We start from the raw sequence: 20,063 nt of genomic DNA, 5'->3' as shown, positions 1-20,063 counted from the left end.
GGGAAGCCGCTCTAGACCACTCACAGAGCCCAGAGGCCGCAGAAGCCAGCACCAGCGAACATGGTGCTGCAGCAGAGGTCCAACCACTGAATGCTGGCCCTGTTAGCAATCCGGGCGAATTGGACCCCCACCTGCAGGCGGCCTTGAAAGAATTCCCCACTGGCCATGACAGACATCGGCAGCTGATTCAGCAATACCGGCAGGAGGCCGAATCCCGAGCAGAGCGAGAGGCCCAGGCCCAGCGAGCCGAGCGGCAAGCAGAGCGGGAGTACCAGCTGCAGATGGCCCGACTGCAAATGCAGGGGTCGTCCCAGTCCAGCCGTGAGCCCAGCAGCGCTCAGATACCGAAGCCCCGGCCCGATCACTTCCCTGTTAAGTCAGAAAGCCTGCAAACAGTACCAGCTGCCTACACAAGAATGGGCACGATACCTGACACCAGGGCTGAGAGGCAAAGCTCTGGAGGCGTTTGCTGCACTCCCTCAAGAACAAGATGGTGACTATGAGGCTATCAAGCAGGCCCTCATAGCCAAGTACCAGCTTACACCCGAGGTGTAAAAAAGTTCCGGACCCTCCAACGTGGCCCACAAGACAGTTACAGTGATGTGGTGCATGGACTGGGGACTCACTTTCACCAGTGGACCCAAGGACTGTCAGTGACCACCTTTGCACAGCTGCGAGACCTGATGATCAAAGATCAGTTCTTCCATCTTTGCCCAGCTGAGGTGCGACAGTTTGTGATGGACAGAGAACCCAAAGACGTGACGAAAGCAGCGCAGATTGCCGATGCCTATGAGGCCAACCGTAGATCGGAAGTGCGGAAGCCAGTCACCACCAGCTGGAGACAGGGTAAGCCTGTAACCAACGCCAATACCCCTACCAGCCAACACACCAGAGGTCCTGTCCCCGTGGCCAACAGCACCAGACCTACCACCGAACCTCGCCAGTGTTACCACTGCAGGCGGCCTGGTGATATCAGTCCCAACTGTCCAGACAAGCAGAAGAACCCCTCATCCAAGGCCCCAGGGCCTAATGCCGCAGTTCTTTTGGTGGGTGGTATGGCTGGGAGGGTGTGTGACAACGTACAGCACGTCACCGTGGGAGGCCATGTTGCTACAGGCCTCAAAGACACCGGGGCTGAACAAACCCTCATCCGACCCGAACTGGCGGCCCCTGAAGAAATCATTCCGGGGAAAACCCTAACTGTCACGGGGATTGGGGGCATCAGCTGTCTCTTGCCAATGGCCCGGGTTTATATTGATTGGGGTGCCGGGAGCGGGGTGAAGGAAGTGGGGCTGTCTGATAATTTGCCCACTGATGTTTTGTTGGGGACTGATTTGGGGAGGATGGTTGCATACTACGCCCTTGACACCCCTCCTCAACCTACTAATGAGGGTAACGTTAACCCTGATGATGATGATGATGGGAAATCGCCTGTTACCTGACCATGCTTTATCCTGTAATGATGCATCTGATAACCATTTTTTCCCTAGGATTGATGGTGAAAATGTTGTACCTGTGCCAACGGAACCTGATAATGATTTTTCTGTGAAAGTTGATGTGTCCATAGGTACAGGAGTGCTCAGCCATGTCGCTCTGCGGAGTGAGACAGCTGAGGAACCCCTAGCAGGGGCAAGTGTCGGTGCTACAGGAAATGGGGAGATACATGGGAACCGTGAGGAAGGTGATGCCATGCAATTGACCAGTGCCACCGAGGAAGGTAACTGGCCCATAAGTAGCAATGCTCCTGAGGTAATGGGGGTGGATGGGGAGGTAGAACCCATAGAAGCGTCGGCTGATGGGTCTGTAGAAATCCCCGGGGAGACAGCCTACATAGCTGCTGTCACCCGCAGTCAGAGTGCCCGGAACGCAGATAACTGTCTGCCTCCCGGACCCTCCTCAGTCATCAGTGTAACTGAACCAGAGGTGGACCCAGAGCAGGTCCCAGAGGGCTCCCGTGGGGAAGGGACCCTGACATCGCTTCTGGCTTCCCCTAGCCAGGAGTTTCAGGCCGCTCTGCACACAGATGCAAGCCTAGAGAGTTTGAGACAACTCGCCGGGATGCGCTTCTCCGAGACTGATAAGGAGAAGGTGTTCTGGGAAGGAGGAAGGTTGTACCGGGAGACAGTACCCGGAGAATCACAAAAGGAGTGGTTGAGGGAAAGACAGCTGGTCGTCCCGCAGCAATTCCGGGGTGAGTTGTTGCGGATTGCCCATGAGATCCCGCTAGCTGGACACTTGGGGATCAGGAAAACTAAGGCCTGGCTGTCTCAACACTTCTATTGACCTAAGATGGGGACAGATGTGTCAAACTACTGCCGCTCCTGCTCTTAAGGCTCCCCTGATCCCTTTGCCAGAGATAGAGGAGCCTTTCCAGAGGATCGCGGTGGACATTGTGGGCCCGCTGGACGTCCCCAGCAGCTCTGGAAAGCGATATATTCATACTGTGGTAGACAATGCTACCCAGTACCCAGAGGCAGTAGCTCTGTCTTCAACTAGGGCAGATAAGGTGGCGGATGCCCTGTTGGCCATCTTTTCACGTGTAGGATCTCCCAGAGAAATGCTTACTGACCAAGGGACTCAATTTAGGTCTCGCCTAATGGAGGCTCTCTGTAAGAGAATGCAGGTGAAGCACCTGGTATCGAGTGCGTATCACCCACAGACCAATGGCTTGTGTGAACGCTTCAATGGTACCCTCAAACACATGCTACGCATGCAGGTTGAGACTCAAGGGCGCGACTGGGAGCGGTACCTCCCACACCTGCTGTTCGCTTACCGAGAGGTTCCGCAGGCCTCGAGCTCCTGTACGGCAGGCAAGTCCGAGGGCCTCTTGGGTTGGTAAGAGAATCCTGGGAAGAGGAGCCGAACCCTTCTGAAGTGTCCATAGTGGAGTATGTCATGAGCTTCCGTGACAAGATGCAGACCTTGACGCAGTTGGTGCATGACAACATGACGCAGGCTCAGGCTGATCAGAAGCACTGGTACGACCAGAACGCCCGGGAGCGGACCTACCACGTGGGTCAAAAGGTGTGGGTGCTGGTTCCTGTACCAACGGATAAGCTTCAGGCAGCCTGGGAGGGCCCGTACGTCATCCACCGACAGCTCAACCCGGTAACCTACGTGGTCACGCTTGACCACGCTCGGGGTAGGCGAAAGGCCTTTCACGTCAACATGATGAAGGCTCATCACGAACGTGAACCTTTCGTCCTACCGGTCTGCAGCGTACCCGAAGATGGGGAGGAAGACACCCTCCTTGACATGCTGGCCCAAGCCAATTGAGGACGTGGAGGTAAGTGCCTCGCTAGATGAAACACAGTGGTTGCAGTTGCAAACCACACTGAAACCCTTCGGGGTCGTGTTCTCCAACCGGCCTGGAAGGACCGAGTTAGCCATCCACGAGGTGGACACCGGGAATCACGCCCCACTACGGCGAACACCCTATCGAATCTCTGACCAAGTGCAGCAGATTATGCGCCAGGAGATCGATGAGATGTTACAGCTGGGGGTGATTCGACGGTCAAAGAGTGCTTGGGCCTCACCCGTAGTTCTCGTGCCAAAGAAGGACCGGACCACCCGGTACCTGACAATAATGGATCTGAGTCGAGGATACTGGCAGATTCCCCTGAGCCCCGAGGTGCAGGAGAAGTCCGTCTTTATCAAACCCTTTGGACTGTACGAGTCCACGGTCATGCCCTTCGGCATGAAGAATGCCCCTGCCACTTTCCAGCGGATGGCCAACCTCCTGCTTCAGGGACTGGAGAAGTACGCAGTGGCGTACTTGGATGACATTGCCATCTTCAATCCCTCCTGGAAGGAACACCTGCAGCATCTCGAGGAGGTGCTCAGGCGAATTCACCGAGCAGGACTGACTTTCAAGCCGGGAAAGTGCCAGATGGCATGAGGGAGGTTCACTACCTGGGACACCGGGTAGGCGGAGGCACCCTAAAGCCTTAGCCTGAGAAAGTGGGCGTGATCGTGAACTGGCCCACTCCCAGGACCAAGAAACAGGTGATGTCCTTCCTGGGCACTGCAGGGTACTATAGGCGCTTCGTGCAGCACTATAGTAGCCTGGCAAAGCCTTTGACAGACCTCACCAGGAAGAAGCTACCCCACATCGTCAACTGGACAGATGGCTGTGAGGGGGCCTTCCAGGCGTTGAAAACAGCACTGTGCAACGCCCCTGTGTTGAAAGCAGTCGACAGCAGTCGACCGTTCATGGTACAGACTGACGCCAGCGAGTTTGGCCTCGGTGCTGTGCTCAGCCAGGTTGACTCGGAGGACCAAGAGCACCCCGTGTTGTACCTGAGCCGGAAACTTTTGCCGAGGGAAGTGGCCTACTCCACCATCGAGGAGTGCCTGGCCATAGTCTGGGCCCTGCTGCACTTGCAGCCCTACTTGTATGGTCGCACCTTCACTGTGGTGACCAACCACGACCCTCTGCGCTGGCTAAGCACCATGTGTGGAACTAACGGCAGGTTGCTACGCTGGAGCCTGGCCCTTCAGCAATTTGACTTCACCATGGAACACAAAGCGGGCAGGGAGCATGGGAATGCAGATGGACTGTCCTGCCAGGGTGAACCTACTGAGGTGCGCATGGAGGCATACCGAGAGGTTCTGCCTCCGTAGCACACGCCAAAAGGGGGAGGTGTCACGATATGGTATGAAATATCATATAAGTTTAGTTTCTCTTGCTAGCTTGCTGTGGGCTAAGCCCCCCTTCTTGGAGTGATTCTGCAACAGCTTTTATGGCTTGTAGCTGCGAATTCCTGACTTTCAGCTCCAAAGCCCTCATCCCCCACGGCAAGGTATTTACGACCGGCATCCCTGTAGTGGAATTTGACCAGCTTAAACTGGTAGAGAAGCTTCCAGAATCCATGAAAGTCCTTTGTTCTGTTTTTGTAAGATATTAGGAAAACCATTTAAGTTAGGAACCGGAAAATATATACTCTTAATCTCCCTCGGTGGAGCTATCTGCCACTCTAAACGTGGGCTTCTAACTCCATCAGGTAAAGAGTTTGGATTTCTCTGTAAATAGGCATCACAGATAGGACATATTTGATCTCATTAGAAGGCCAACGTTAATACGAGATGAATGCTGGGTGTGTTATGATTGTGACATGTACTGGAGCGGAGTTACGGGCATTAGATAGATTTAAGGTACATTTAGTTAAACTGAAGAGATAGGAGGGTCTGGTAACCCAGCCCTTTTTAGTGATGTCACAGGCTGCAGGTTATAAGTTTCTGGCAGGCTTCCAGGAGTCAGTTTTTGAGTTTTTACCTGAAGCAACCTGACTGCAAGTGCTAATGCACTGGGACAGATGGAAACTCCCCTACCCTGGTTGCCTGCAATGCTCTGAACACATGTAAGTGTTATTTCTCATGTTATTCCCTGTTTTTTTTATAATTACCTTGTACATAATTGCAATTGTCCCTTGTGTAACAACTTTGTAAAATATTTTGATATAAACACTGCCTGAAAATCATTTATGGGGTATAATATTTAATACTAGTTCGTTCTTCCTGCTCTAAAACGTACCCTGTCTCTCGAAGGGAATTATGCTACTGTTTTGGGTTAGCTTCGGACCCGTTTAATCGAAGCTGGTGGCGGCACTACCGTGTGCAGGCCTTTGGGTGTCACTGTAGCGACTGCGGCGTTGATAATTATTGTTCCTGCCTGAGCGGGAGTAGTTTATCGCATTGCTGCAGCGTGCCCAATAGCCAGTACATAGCAGGCAGCCTTTCTGGCGACTAATTACCCTAGGTGCAGTACCTAATCTGACCTGAGAAAAAGGGGGGCACCAGAGAGCTGCAAGTGTTAAGTGGAACTGTAAGCGGGATATGTATAGATCCCTGCAGTTCATGGTATATGGAAGAGCAGTGGGAAACCTAGAATAAGCCCCTGCTGTAAACTAAGAGGTCAATAGCCTTGTGTGTGTCTGTTTATCACATTGTGGAGTGGAGGGATAACTAAAATAAGCCCCCCCTGCACATGTGATAGCTGTCTGTTGGCCTAAAGTCACCCCGATCCGTGACGCAGGGGTGACGGTCACGGTGTGGATCCCTGACATATTGGTGAGAGCGGTCAGGGGTTCCTGGGAAAATACCCAAAAAATACATGTCAGAAAACACTAAATTTGGACTGTCATTGGTGTAGATTTTGAACATACCTTAATGTAACCAGCAGACGTTGCTCGGGTGTAATCGCTCTACGGAGCTGGGTGTCCTGTCGCCGTATGGCTCCTTGGACACGAGAAAGCAAATCCCGGAACAAGTCTTGCGACATTCGTGTGTATTCCTGGAATTTCTCCGGGTTGGCATTAAGCTCGGCATAGAGCGTGTGGTAGGCTCCACGGCTCTCACGTAGTTCAATAATGGGGTGCCTCCAAAAACGCCTACGTTGTCTCCTTCTCCATCTTTGGCGATTTCTGTCTTGCTCCCAAGCAAAAGCACAGGCAAGAAACAGTTTGAAGCTGAAATCCAGGTTGAAATAAAAGCTCTCCATGCGAAGATCCATCATGACACAGGATACAGTAGCAAACTGTTAAAATTTCAGTAGCCCTAGGGTCTATATATAGAGATTCCATAATACACGCCCTCTGTAGTCCCATTGGCGTTGTCTAGTTATCTAGATTTTTCTCTTGTGAAATTTCTCATCATGTGCACCAAAAACACAAACGCAGGAAAAAACGCATGTAAACGCGTACAAACGCATGCGTAAAAAAAACGCTGCGTTTGTACGCGTTTACATGCGTTTTTTCCACCACTTGCGGATGCGTTTTAAATGCTGCGGATTTAGACGCAAATGTGAAACTAGCCTTAGGGTGAAATTACTGCTGTATGAGGTGGTATATCAGTAAGGGTGACATTACTGCTGTATGAAGCGGTATCGGTAAGGGTGACATTACTGCTGTATGAGGCAGTATCGGTAAGGGTGACATTACTGCTGTATGAGGCGGTATCAGTAAGGGTGACATTACTGCTGTATGAGGCGGTATCGGTAAGAGTGACATTACTGCTGTATGAGGAGGTATCAGTAAGGGTGACATTACTGCTGTATGAGGCGGTATCGGTAAGGGTGACATTACTGCTGTATGAGGTGGTATCGGTAAGGGTGACATTACTGCTGTATGAGACGGTATCGGTAAGGGTGACATTACTGCTGTATGAGGCGGTATCAGTAAGGGTGACATTACTGCTGTATGAGGTGGTATCGGTAAGGGTGACATTACTGCTGTATGAGGCGGTATCGGTAAGGGTGACATTACTGCTGTATGAGGCAGTATCGGTGACATTACTGCTGTATGAGGCGGTATCAATAAGGGTGACATTACTGCTGTATGAGGCGGTATCGGTAAGGGTGACATTACTGCTGTATGGGGCGGTATCGGTAAGGGTGACATTACTGCTGTATGGGGCGGTATCGGTAAGGGTGACATTACTGCTGTATGGGGCAGTATCGGTAAGGGTGACATTACTGCTGTATGAGGAAGTATCGGTGACATTACTGCTGTATGAGGCGGTATCAATAAGGGTGACATTACTGCTGTATGAGGCGGTATCGGTAAGGGTGACATTACTGCTGTATGGGGCGGTATCGGTAAGGGTGACATTACTGCTGTATGGGGCGGTATCGGTAAGGGTGACATTACTGCTGTATGGGGCAGTATCGGTAAGGGTGACATTACTGCTGTATGAGGAAGTATTGGTAAGGGTGACATTACTGCTGTATTAGGCGGTATCGGTAATGGTGACATTACTGCTTTATGACACGGTATCAGTAAGGGTGACATTACTGCTGTATAAGGTGGTATCAGTAAGGGTGACATTACTGCTGTATGAGGTGGTATCAGTAAGGGTGACATTGCTGCTGTATGAGGCGGTATCGGTAAGGGTGACATTACTGCTGTATGAGGTGTGTCACGATATGGTATGAAATATCATATAAGTTTAGTTCTCTTGCTAGCATGCTGTGGGCTAAGCCCCCTTCTTGGAGTGGTTCTGCAACAGCTTGTAGCTGCAAATTCCTGACTTTCTGCTCCCAAAGCCCTCATCCCCCTCGCCAAGGTATTTGCGACCGGCATTTCCTGCAGTGTAAACTCTTCTCCAGCTATAACTGGATTAGAAACTTCCAGAATCTATGAAAGTCCTTTGTTTTGTTTTTGTAAGATATTAGGCAAACCATTTAAGTTAAGAACATGAAAATATATATTCTTAATTCCCCTCGGTGGAGCTATCCATCACTCTAAACACGGGCTTCTAACTCCATCTGGTAAAGAAGTAGGGATTTCTCTGTAAATATGCATGACAGATAGGACATATTTGATCTCATTAGAATGCCCACGTTAATCCGAGATGAATGCTGGGTGTGTTATGATTCTGACATGTTATGTAGCGAAGATACAAGTATTAGATCCACTTGAGTTAGATGTACTAAAACTGAAGAGGTAGGAGGGCGTTCTTAACTCAGCCCTTTCTGTGATGTCACAGGATGCAGGTTATAAGTTGCTGGCAGGCTTCCAGGAGTGAAAGTTCTTGTCTTTTCCTGGAGAGCCCTGAGCACGTCCAATGCACTGGGACGTATGGGAGCTCCACTAGCCTGGTTGCCTGCAATGCTCTGAGAACATGTGAGTGTTATCTTTTCTCCTTTAAACCCTTTATGTTATAATTACCTTGTACATATTTGCAATTGTCTCATTTGTAACATCTTTGTAAAATATACCTTTTATAAACACTGCCTGAAAATTATTTATGGGGTATAATATTTAAGATACCAGATTCGTTCTCCTGTTCTAAAACATACCCTAAGTCTCTTGAAGGGAATTACGCTACTGTTTTGGGTTAGCTTCGGACCCGTTTAATCGAAGCTTGTGGCAGCTTACTGTGTGCACTGTGCCTGTTGGAGGCGTTGTAGCGACGGCGACATTGATAATTATTGTTCCTGCCTGAGCGGGAGTAGTTAAACCGCCTTGCTGTAGCGTGCCCAATAGCCAGTACATAGCAGGCAGCCTTTCTGGCGACTAATTACCCTAGGTGCAGTACCTAATCTGACCTGAGAGTAAGGGGGGCGCCAGAGAGCTGCAAGTGTTAAATGGAACTGTAAGCGGGATACATAAGTCCCTGCAGTTCGTGGTATATTGAAGAGCAGTGGGATACCTAGAATAAGCCCCTGCTGTAAACTAAGAGGTCAATAGCCTGGTGTGTGTCTTTTTATCACATTGTGGAGTGGAGAGATAACTAAGATAAGCCCCCTGCACATGTGATAGCCGTCTGTTGGCCTAAAGTCACCCCGATCCGTGACGTAGGGGTGACGGTCACGGTGTGGATCCCTGACATATTGGTGGAAGCGGTCAGGGGTTCGTGACAAATTGGTGGCAAGGCGGTAGCATATTAGAGCATTAGTGATTTGGTTTGAGCAATCATTCCTCTCACTAAAAACTTGCCGAAGGTTCTTGCGAGGACTCTGCGCAATTAAGTTTGGAGAACGAACTCAGTGTTTATTAGTCTTGAGACAATTGTGTGTACTGGTAATTATCCCCTCCCTTTCTCTTCGTTTTTCTGTCCTATCTTTTATTTGGCAACCATGGTTGGGCTGTGAGAAACCTTTTATGAGCAGCAGACCAGAGACACCCTTGTTGCCTCATGCAAGTCACAGCGCATTGACTTTGCAGGCAAAAACAAAAGCCAACTGGTCGCAGTTCTGGTGCAATGGGAAGCCGCTCTAGACCACTCACAGAGCCCAGAGGCCGCAGAAGCCAGCACCAGCGAACATGGTGCTGCAGCAGAGGTCCAACCACTGAATGCTGGCCCCATTAGCAATCCGGGCAAATTGGACCCCCACCTGCAGGCGGCCTTGAAAGAATTCCCCGCTGACGACCATGAGGGACGTCGGCAGCTGATTCAGCAATACCGGCAGGAGGCTGAGGCCCGAGCCGAGCGAGAGGCCCAGCGAGAGGCAGAGAGAGCCGAGCGAGAGGCCCAGCGAGCCGAGCGAGAGGCCCAGGCCCAGTGAGCCGAGCGCCAAGCCCAGCGAGAACATGAACTGGAGATGCTCCGGCGGGGGGGGATGCCTTCCACCACCCAGAGCCGTGAGCCCAGCAGCATTCAGATACCGAAGCCGACCCGGCCCGACCACTTTCCTGTTATGGAAAAGGATGGGGACTTGGACACTTTTCTGCGGGCATTTGAGAAAGCCTGCAGACAGTACCAGCTGCCTACAAAAGAATGGGCACGATACCTGACACCAGGGCTGAGAGGCAAAGCTCTGGAGGCATTTGCTGCCCTCCCTCAAGAACAAGATGGTGACTATGAGGCTATCAAGCAGGCCCTCATAGCCAAGTACCAGCTTACACCCGAGGTGTACCGTGAGAAGTTCCGGACCCTCCAACGTGGCCCACACGACCGTTACAGTGATGTGGTGCATGGACTGGGGACCCACTTTGACAAGTGGACCCAAGGACTGTCAGTGACCACCTTTGCACAGCTGCGAGACCTGATGATCAAAGACCAGTTCTTCCATCTTTGCCCAGCTGAGGTGCGACAGTTTGTGATGGACAGAGAACCCAAAGACGTGACGAAAGCAGTGCAGATTGCCGATGCCTATGAGGCCAACCGTAGATCGGAAGTGCGGAAGCCAGTCACCACCAGCTGGAGAGGGGGTAAGCCTGCAACCAACGCCCATACCCCTGCCAGCCAACACACCAGAGGTCCTGTCCCCGTGGCCCACAGCACCAGACCTACCACCGACCCTCGCCTGTGTTACCACTGCAGGCAGCCTGGTCATATCAGTCCCAACTGTCCAGACAAGCAGAAGAACCCCTCATCCAAGGCCCCAGGGCCTAATACAGCAGTTCTTTTGGTGGGTGGTATGGTTGGGAGGGTGTGTGACAACGTACAGCACGTCACTGTGGGAGGTCATGTTGCTACAGGCCTCAAGGACACCGGGGCTGAATGAACCCTCATCCGACCCGAACTGGCGGCCCCTGAAGAAATCATTCCGGGGAAAACCCTAACTGTCACTGGGATTGGGGGCATCAGCTGTCCCTTGCCAATGGCCCGGGTTTATATTGATTGGGGTGCCGGGAGCGGGGTGAAGGAAGTGGGGCTGTCTGATAATTTGCCCACTGATGTTTTGTTGGGGACTGATTTGGGGAGGATGGTTGCATACTACGTCCCTGACACTCCTCCCCCACTTGCTAATGAGGGTAACGTTAACCCTGATGATGATGATGATGATGGGAAATCGCATGTGTTACCTGACCATGCTTTATTTTGTAATGATGCATCTGATAACCATTTTTTCCCTAGGATTGATGGTGAAAATGTTGTACCTGTGCCAACTGAAGCTAATAACCATTTTTCTGCAAATGTTAATGTGTCCATAGGTACAGGAGTGCTCAGCCACGTCGCTCTGCGGAGTGAGACGGCTGAGGAACCCCTAGCAGGGGCAAGTGTTGGTGCTACAGGAAATGGGGAGCTGCATGGGAACTGTGAGACAGGTGATGCCATGAAATTGACCAGTGCCACCGAGGAAGGTAACTGGCCCATAAGTAGCAATGCTCCTGAAGTGTTGGGGGTGGATGGGGAGGTAGAGCCCATAGCAGCGCCGGCTGATGGGTCTGTAGAAATCCCCGGGGAGACAGCCTATGTAGCTGCCGTCACCCGCAGTCAGAGTGCCCGGAACGCAGATAACTGTCTGCTCCCGGACCCTCCTCAGTCATCAGTATGACTGAACCAGAGGTGGACCCAGAGCAGGTCCCAGAGGGCTCCCGTGGGGAAGGGACCCTGATGTCACTTCTGAATTCCCCTAGCCAGGAGTTTCAGGCCGCTCTGCACACAGATGCGAGCCTAGAGAGTTTGAGACTAGTCGCCGGGACGCCATTCTCCGAGACTGATAAGGAGAAGGTGTTCTGGGAAGGAGGAAGGTTGTACCGGGAGACAGTACCCGGAAAATCGCAAAAGGAGTGGTTGAGGGAAAGACAGCTGGTCGTCCCGCAGCAATTCCGGGGTGAGTTGTTACGGATTGCCCATGAGATCCCGCTAGCTGGACACTTGGGGATCAGCAAAACTAAGGCCCGGCTGTCTCAACACTTCTATTGGCCTAAGATGGGGACAAATGTGTCAAACTACTGCCGCTCCTGTGTCACCTGTCAAAGAGTGGGGAAGGCGGGGCCTGCTATCAATGCTCCCCTGATCCCTTTGCCAGTGATAGAGGAGCCTTTCCAGAGGATCGCGGTGGACATTGTGGACCCGCTGGCCGTCCCCAGCAGCTCTGGAAAGCAATATATCCTTACTGTGGTAGACTACGCTACCCGGTACCCAGAGGCAGTAGCTCTGTCGTCAACTAGGGCAGATAAGGTGGCGGATGCCCTGTTGGCCATCTTTTCACGGGTAGGATTTCCCAGGGAAATGCTTACTGACCAAGGGACCCAATTTATGTCTCGCCTAATGGAGGCTCTCTGTAAGAGAATGCAGGTGAAGCACCTGGTATCGAGTGCGTATCACCCACAGACCAATGGCTTGTGTGAACGCTTCAATGGTACCCTCAATCAGATGCTACGCATGCTGGTTGAGACTCAAGGGCGCGTCTGGGAGCTGTACCTCCCACACCTGCTGTTCGCTTACCGAGAGGTTCCATAGGCCTCGACGGGGTTCTCTCCCATCAAGCTCCTGTACGGCAGGGGAGTCCGGGGACCCCTTGGGTTGGTAAGAGAATCCTGGGAAGAGGAGCCGAACCCTTCTGAAGTGTCCATAGTGGAGTATGTCATGCGCTTCCGTGACAAGATGCAGACCTTGACGCAGTTGGTGCATGACAACATGACGCAGGCTCAGGCTGATCAGAAGCACTGGTACGACCAGAACGCCCAGGAGCGGACCTACCACGTGGGTCAAAAGGTGTGGGTGCTGGTCCCCGTACCAACGGATAAGCTTCAGGCAGCCTGGGAGGGCCCGTACGTCGTCCACCAACAGGTCAACCCGGTCACCTACGTGGTCACGCTTGAACATGCTCGGGGTATGCAAAAGGCCTTTCACGTCAACATGATGAAGGCTCATCACAAACGTGAACCTTTCGTCCTACCGGTCTGCAGCTTGCCCGAAGACGGGGAGGAAGACACCCTCCTGGACATGCTGGCCCAAACCAAGGCCGGTGGGTCCATTGAGGACGTGGAGGTAAGCACCTCGTTAACTGAACCACAGCGGTTGCAGTTGCAAACCACACTGGAACCCTTCCGGGTCGTGTTCTCCAACCGGTCTGGAAGGACTGAGTTAGCCGTCCACGAGGTGGACACCGGGAATCATGCCCCACTACGGCGAACACCCTATTGAATCTCTGACCAGGTGCCCAGAAAGTGCCAGATGGGCATGAGGGAGGTTCACTACCTGGGGCACCGGGTAGGCGGAAACACCCTAAAACCAGAGCCTGAGAAAGTGGGCGCGATCGTGAGCTGGCCCACTCCCAGGACCAAGAAACTGGTGATGTCCTTCCTGGGCACTGCAGGGTACTATAGGCGCTTCGTACAACACTATAGTAGCCTGGCAAAACCTTTGACGGACCTCACCAGGAAGAAGCTACCCCACATCGTCAACTGGACAGATGGCTGTGAGGGGGCCTTCCAGGCATTGAAAACAGCACTGTGCAACGCCCCTGTGTTGAAAGCAGTCGACAGCAGTCGACCGTTCTTGGTACAGACTGACGCCAGCGAGTTTGGCCTCGGTGCTGTGCTCAGCCAGGTTGACTCGGAGGACCAAGAGCACCCCGTGTTGTACCTGAGCCGGAAACTTTTGCCGAGGGAAGTGGCCTACTCCACCATCGAGGAGTGCCTGGCCATAGTCTGGGCCCTGCTGCACTTGCAGCCCTACTTGTAAGGTCGCACCTTCACTGTGGTGACCAACCACGACCCTCTGCGCTGGCTAAGCACCATGTGTGGAACTAACGGCAGGTTGCTACGCTGGAGCCTGGCCCTTCAGCAATTTGACTTCACCATGGAACACAAAGCGGGCAGGGAGCATGGGAATGCAGATGGACTGTCCCGCCAGGGTGAACCTACTGAGGTGCGCATGGAGGCATGCCGTGGGGTTCTACCTCCCTAGCGCATGCCAAAAGGGGAGGTGTCACGATATGGTATGAAATATCATATAAGTTTAGTTCTCTTGCTAGCATGCTGTGGGCTAAGCCCCCATTCTTGGTGTGATTCTGCAACAGCTTTTATGGCTGGTAGCTGCAAATTCCTGACTTTCAGCTCCAAAGCCCCTCATCCCCCTCGCCAAGGTATTTACGACCTGCATCCCTGCAGTGGAAAGTGACCAGCTTAAACTGGTAGAGAAGCTTCCAGAATCCATGAAAGTCCTGTGTTCTGTTTTTGTAAGATATTAGGCAAACCATTTAAGTTAGGAACCGGAAAATATATATTCTTAAAGTCCATCGGAGCATCTATCCATCACTCTAAACACGGGCTTCTAACTCCATCTGGTGACATCACCAGTTTCTTGGTCCCGGGAGTGGGCCAGTTCACGATCGCGCCCACTTACTCAGGCTCTGGCTTTAGGGTGTCTCCGCCTACTCGGTGCCCCAGGTAGTGGACCTCCCTCATGCCCATCTGGCACTTTCCCGGCTTGATAGTAAGTCCTGCTTGGTGAACTCGCCTGAGCACCTCCTCGAGATGCTGCAGGTGTTCCTCCCAGGAGGGACTGAAGATGGCAATGTCATCCAAGTACGCCACTGCGTACTTCTCTAGTCCCTGAAGCAGGAGGTTAACCATCCGCTGGAAAGTGGCAGGGGCATTCTTCATGCCGAACGGCATGACCGTGGACTCGTACAGTCCAAAGGGTGTGATAAAGGCGGATTTCTCCTGCGCCTCGGGGCTCAGGGGAATCTGCCAGTATCCTCGACTCAGATCCATTATGGTCAGGTATTTTGCGCCAGCTAACTTCTCAAGCAGCTCATCGATGCGCGGCATTGGGTGCGCGTCAGAGGCTGTAATGGCGTTGAGCCCCCTGTAGTCCACGCAGAACCGGGTGGTCCAGTCCTTTTTGGCACAAGAACTACAGGTGAGGCCCACGCGCTCTTTGACCGTCGAATCACCCCCAGCTGTAACATCTCATCGATCTCCTGGCGCATAACCTGCTGCACCTAGTCGGAGATTTGATAGTGTTCGCCGTAGTGGGGCATGATTCCCGGTGTCCACATCGTGGACTGCTAACTTAGTTCCAGCGTGGTTTGCAACTGCAACCACTGTGGTTCTGTTAGCGAGGCGCTTACCTCCACGTCCTCGATGGACCCACCGGCCTTGGCTTGGGCCAGCATGTCCAGGAGGGTGTCTTCCTCCCCGTCTTCGGGTACGCTGCAGACCGGTAGGACGAAAGGTTCACGTTCGTGTTGAGCCTTCATCATGTTGACGTGAAAGGCCTTTCGCCTACCCCAGGTGTGGTGAAGCGTTACCACGTAGGTGAACGGGTTGTGCTGTTGGTGGATGACGTACGGGTCCTCCCAAGCTGCCTGAATCTTATCCGTTGGTACGGGGACCAGCACCCACACATTTTGACCCACGTGGTAGGTCCGCTCCTGGGCGTTCTGGTGGTACCAGTGCTTCTGATCTGCCTGAGCCTGCGTCATGTTGTCATGCACCAACTGCGTCAATGTCTGCATCTTGTCACGGAAGCGCATGACATACTCCACTATGGACACTTCAGAAGGGTTCGGCTCCTTTTCCCAGGATTCTCTTACCAACCCAAGGGGTCCCTGGACTCCCCTGCCGTACAGGAGCTCGAAGGGGGAGAACCTGTTGTGAATTCCGTTCTTGGGCTCCCTCCGGTGGTTGTAAATGGCACTTTTGTGAATTCTGCCCTTGGGCTCCCTCTGGTGGTTTTGAGTGGATCTGCTGCTCCTTGGGTTTAGCATTAGCAGCTGCTTCCACTGATCGTCTCTCCTGGTTCTGCTATTTAGCCTGGCTCTGCTCTTCAGCCAGTGCCAGCTGTCAATGTTTCTTGGTTGGATTCAGATCTCTCCTTGGATTTCTCTGATAGCCTGTTTCAGCAAAGATAAGTCATTGCTTGTTCTTTTGGTTGTCCACTTGCTGTGTACTTAATCGTTCAGCTCATGTTATGTTTTTTCTTGTCCAGCTTGTCAGTATGATATATTCAGCTTAGCTGGAAGCTCTGGGGAAGCAGATTTGCCCCTCCACACCGTGAGTCGGTGTGGAGATTATTTTTGTAAACTCTGCGTGAATTTTTTAGCTTTTAATACTGACCGCACAGTATCCTTTTCTGCTTTGTCTATCTAGGTAGTTGTGGCCTCCTTTGCTAAATCCTGTTTTCATTCTGTGTATGTAATTTCCCTCTCCACTCACAGTCAATATTTGTGGGGGGCTATCTTTCCTTTGGGGATATTCTCTGAGGCAAGATAGCTTTCTGTTTCCATCTTTAGGGGTAGTTAGTTCTCAGGCTGTGACGAGGTGTCTAGGGAGTGACAGGAACATCCCACGGCTACTTCTAGTGTTGGTGTTAGGATCAGGAACTGCGGTCAGTACAGATAACACCTCCTCAGAGCTTGTCTCATGTTGCTCCTTAACCACCAGGTCATAACAGTACAGCTGGCCTGCAATGTGTTGAATGCATCTCAAAAGAGGGAAAAAAAAAGTTCTGAGCCATTTTTTTTTTCTTTGCAGTCTGTTTTGTCTTTTTTTCCCCTTACCTCTGGGTGGCTCAGTGGTTAGGTGCTAGCATGGATATTCAGGGATTGACTTCTCGTGTGGATCAACTTGCTGCTAGAGTACAGGGTATTTCGGATTCTATCATTCAGACTCCTGTTTTAGAGCCTAGAATTCCTACTCCTGATTTGTTTTTTGGGGATAGATCCAGATTTTTGAACTTTAAAATTACTGCAGATTGTTTTTTGCTTTGAGACCCCGTTCCTCTGGTGACCCCATTCAGCAGGTGAAGACTGTGATTTCTCTGCTGCATGGAGACCCTCGGGACTGGGCATTCTCCCTTGAGTCAGGGGATCCTGCATTGCTCAATGTAGACGCATTTTATCAAGCGCTCGGATTGCTGTATGACGAACCTAATTCTGTGGATCAGGCAGAAAAAACCTTGCTGGCTCTGTGTCAGTGTCAGGAAGCGGCAGAAGTATACTGCCAGAAATTTAGAAAGTGGTCTGTGCTCACTAAATGGAATGAGTATGCCCTGGCAGCAATCTTCAGAAAGGGTCTTTCTGAAGCCCTTAAGGATGTTATGGTGGGGTTCCCCACGCCTGCTGGTTTGAACGAATCAATGTATCTAGCCATTCAGATTGATCGGCACCTGAGCGAGCGCAAGGTGGTGCACCATATGGCAGTGTCCTCTGAGCAGAGTCCTGAGCCTATGCAATGTGATAGGATTTTGACTAGAGCAGAACGGCAGGAATTCAGATGTCAGAATAGGCTTTGTTTTTACTGTGGTGATTCAGCTCATGCTATTCTTGATTGCCCTAAGCGTACTAAGAGGGTCGCTAGGTCTGTTACCATTAGTACTGTACAGCCTAAATTTCTCTTGTCTGTTACCCTGATTTGCTCATTATCGTCCTTTTCTGTTATGGCATTTGTGGATTCAGGCGCTGCCCTGAACTTAATGGACTTAGAGTTCGCCAGATGCTGTGGTTTTTCCTTGCAACCTTTGCAGAGTTCTATTCCCTTAAGGGGGATTGATGCTACACCATTGGCCAAGAATAAACCTCAGTACTGGACACAGTTGACCATGTACATGGCTCCAGCACATCAGGAAGATTGTCGTTTTCTGGTGTTGCATAATTTGCATGATGTTGTTGTGCTGGGTTTTCCATGGTTACAGGTACATAATCCAGTGCTGGATTGGAAATCTATGTCTCTGACTAGTTGGGGTTGTCAAGGGATACATAGTGATGTTCCTTTTATGTCAATTTCCTCTTCCCCCTCTTCTGAAGTTCCTGAGTTTTTGTCGGATTTCCAGGATGTATTTGATGAGCCCAAGTCCAGCTCCCTTCCTCCTCATAGGGACTGCGATTGTGCTATTGACTTGATTCCTGGCTGTAAGTTCCCTAAGGGCCGACTTTTCAATCTGTCTGTGCCAGAGCATGCCGCCATGCGGAGATATGTTAAGGAGTCTTTGGAGAAGGGGCATATTCGCCCGTCTTCGTCACCGTTGGGAGCGGGATTCTTTTTTGTTGCCAAGAAGGATGGCTCCTTGAGACCCTGTATAGATTATCGCCTTCTCAATAAGATCACGGTCAAATTTCAATACCCTTTACCTTTGCTTTCTGATTTGTTTGCTCGGATTAAGGGGGCTAGTTGGTTTACTAAGATTGACCTTCGAGGGGCGTATAATCTTGTTCGTATTAAACAGGGTGACGAATGGAAAACAGCATTTAATACGCCCGAAGGCCATTTTGAATACCTTGTGATGCCATTCGGGCTCTCTAATGCTCCATCTGTGTTTCAGTCCTTTATGCTTGATATCTTCAGGAATTATCTTGATAAATTCATGATTGTATATTTGGATGATATTTTGGTTTTTTCCGATGATTGGGAGTCTCATGTGAAACAGGTCAGGATGGTATTTCAGATCCTTCGTGCTAATGCTTTGTTTGTGAAGGGGTCTAAGTGCCTTTTTGGAGTTCAGAAGGTTTCTTTTTTGGGTTTCATTTTTTCTCCCTCGGCTATAGAATTGAATCCTGTTAAGGTCCAGGCCATTCATGATTGGATTCAACCCACATCTGTGAAGAGCCTTCAGAAATTTTTGGGCTTTGCTAATTTTTATCGCCATTTCATTGCTAACTTTTCCAGTGTGGTTAAGCCCCTGACCGATTTGACGAAGAAAGGCGCTGATGTGATGAATTGGTCCTCTGCGGCTGTTGAGGCCTTTCAGGAGCTTAAACGTCGTTTTACTTCTGCCCCTGTGTTGTGTCAGCTGGATGTTTCTCTTCCTTTTCAGGTTGAGGTTGACGCTTCTGAGATTGGGGCAGGGGCCGTTTTGTCTCAGAGAAGTTCTGAGGGTTCTTTGATGAAACCGTGTGCCTTCTTCTCCAGAAAGTTTTCGCCTGCTGAGCGTAATTATGATGTCGGCAATCGGGAGTTGTTGGCTATGAAGTGGGCATTCGAGGAGTGGCGACATTGGCTTGAGGGAGCCAAGCATCGCGTTGTGGTCTTGACAGATCATAAGAATCTGATTTACCTCGAGTCTGCCAAGCGGTTGAATCCTAGACAAGCTCGATGGTCCCTGTTTTTCTCCCGTTTTGATTTTGTGGTCTCGTATCTTCCGGGATCTAAGAATGTGAAGGCTGATGCCCTCTCTAGGAGTTTTTTGCCTGATTCTCCGGGAGTCCTTGAGCCGGTTGGTATTCTCAAGGAGGGGGTGATTCTTTCTGCCATCTCCCCTGATTTACGGCGGGTGCTTCGGGAGTTTCAGGCTGATAAACCTGACCGCTGTCCAGTGGGGAAACTGTTTGTTCCTGATAGATGGACTAGTAAGGTAATTTCTGAGGTTCATTGTTCGGTGTTGGCTGGTCATCCTGGGATTTTTGGTACCAGATTTGGTTGCTAGGTCCTTTTGGTGGCCTTCCTTGTCGCGGGATGTGCGTTCTTTTGTGCAGTCCTGTGGGACTTGTGCCCGGGCCAAGCCTAGCTGTTCCCATGCTAGTGGGTTGCTTTTGCCTTTGCCGGTCCCTGAGAGGCCCTGGATGCATATTTCCATGGATTTTATTTTGGATCTTCCTGTTTCCCAGAAGATGTCTGTTATCTGGGTGGTTTGTGACCGGTTTTCTAAGATGGTCCATTTGGTACCTTTCCCTAAGTTGCCTTCCTCCTCTGATTTGGTTCCATTGTTTTTTCAGCATGTGGTTCGTTTGCATGGCATTCCGGAGAATATTGTGTCTGACAGAGGTTTCCAGTTTGTTTCTAGGTTTTGGCGGTCCTTTTGTGCTAGAATGGGCATTGATTTGTCTTTTTCTTCAGCATTTCATCCTCAGACAAATGGCCAAACTGAGCGAACCAATCAGACCTTGGAAACTTATTTGAGATGCTTTGTGTCTGCTGATCAGGATGATTGGGTGACCTTCTTGC

This window comes from Ranitomeya variabilis, chromosome 4, assembly GCF_051348905.1.
Source record: "Ranitomeya variabilis isolate aRanVar5 chromosome 4, aRanVar5.hap1, whole genome shotgun sequence".
Classification (NCBI taxonomy): Eukaryota; Metazoa; Chordata; class Amphibia; order Anura; family Dendrobatidae; genus Ranitomeya; species Ranitomeya variabilis.
The sequence above is the reverse complement of the archived record's forward strand: the minus strand, read 5'-3'. Positions refer to the sequence as shown.